The sequence below is a fragment of the Tenrec ecaudatus genome, chromosome 15, assembly GCF_050624435.1.
Source record: "Tenrec ecaudatus isolate mTenEca1 chromosome 15, mTenEca1.hap1, whole genome shotgun sequence".
Lineage (NCBI taxonomy): Eukaryota > Metazoa > Chordata > Mammalia > Afrosoricida > Tenrecidae > Tenrec > Tenrec ecaudatus.
Window position 1 is genome coordinate 48427079 of NC_134544.1, and position 1400 is coordinate 48428478.

General features: G+C 41.0%; 1 non-coding gene across 1 annotated transcript; it reads left to right on the forward strand.

Annotated features, from left to right (window-relative positions):
• Positions 1-567: 567 nt before the first annotated feature.
• Positions 568-730, forward strand: LOC142428203 (U1 spliceosomal RNA). Its single transcript, XR_012780174.1, has one exon. It is a non-coding gene; the product is annotated as a U1 spliceosomal RNA (small nuclear RNA).
• Positions 731-1400: the final 670 nt, after the last annotated feature.

Genomic DNA, 1400 nt, shown 5'->3' on the forward strand with positions numbered 1-1400 from the left:
ATGCCTTAGTCAGAGGCTGCGTGTGGAACAGACTCTCACTTGCTGAGATACAAGCTCAAACTGAAGCAGAAGAAAGTTAAAACAAGCCCACACAAGTCAAAGTGTGATTTTAAGTCCATCTCACTGAATCTGGAGACTCTCTGCAGAGTAGACTTAGTATTAGACACTAATGCCGGAAGACCAGATACAATGCGGATACCATCAAGGACATCATACATAAACAAAAACAACAAGAATGTCATAAAAGAGACTGAAAAGAAAGAAAAGACCCAAAACAGATGTTACTAGAAACTCTGAAATTTACTCGTGAATGGAGAGCAGATAGGTCACAGGAAGCCTTGATGAGGTAAAAGAGAGCGGAGAGTCATGAAGAGTCAGTGTCACAACGGGGAACCTGGAATTTGAAAACCCAAAGGAAAGATGAAGCTAAGAATCTCACGTGCTGCAAGAAACCAACCTCAAGTTGCAACAGTAAATGATTCTGTGGGCAAAATACTCTATGGCACAAGAAGCTGCAAAAGAAGATGGCAGGGATACATGAAGTCAACATACCCATAAGAATTGGTCATGCTTACCTGGCCGGGGAGACACCATGATCACGCAGGTGGTTTTCCCAGGGCAAGGCTCACCCATTGCACTCCGGATGTGCTGACCCCTGCGATTTCTCCAAATGTGGGAAACCAACTGCATAATTTGTGGCAGTAGGGGACTGAGTTTGTGCTATCCCCTGTTTTTAAAAAAAGAATTGATCATTTCAGGAGATAGCATATGATTAAAAACAAAAAGAAACAAAGTCCTTGAAGGAAAGCCTCTGAGATAGCATTGCGAAAAAGTAAGACTCCAAGAATCGCCAGCACACCAACTGATAACCTTCTCCAAATGGACGTCATGCTTGAAGTGCACTCTACTATCTCAAGAGCTCTGAAAACAGGCACCTGGCCAATTCGCTGGAAAGGATTCGTGTTTATGCTCATCACAAAGAAAGGTAATCCAATGGAATGTGAAAACTATTGAACAGTATAATTGGTATCACGTGACTAAAATATTGCTGATGATTAAAAATAATAAATTGTAGCAGTATATCAACAAGGAACTGCCAAAACTTCAAGCTGAGTTCAAGAGAACTTGGAAGAGGGAGATCCCATGTGAGATGGATCTTCACTGGAAGCAAAGTTTACCAGAAAAATCGATCACTGTGTTTTATTGACTATATGAATCATCACTAATTATGGTTAATACTGGGCAGAAAGCAGGAAAGTCAGAGATGTCATTTGAGGACTAAGGTGTGTCTGCTATGCGATATACTTCAATAATCACATAATTTAAAACACTGATTCTCTGTTCAGTTTCAATGGCCTCATATGCCCGTGAAAGCTGGATAATGAGTCAGGGAAACTGAA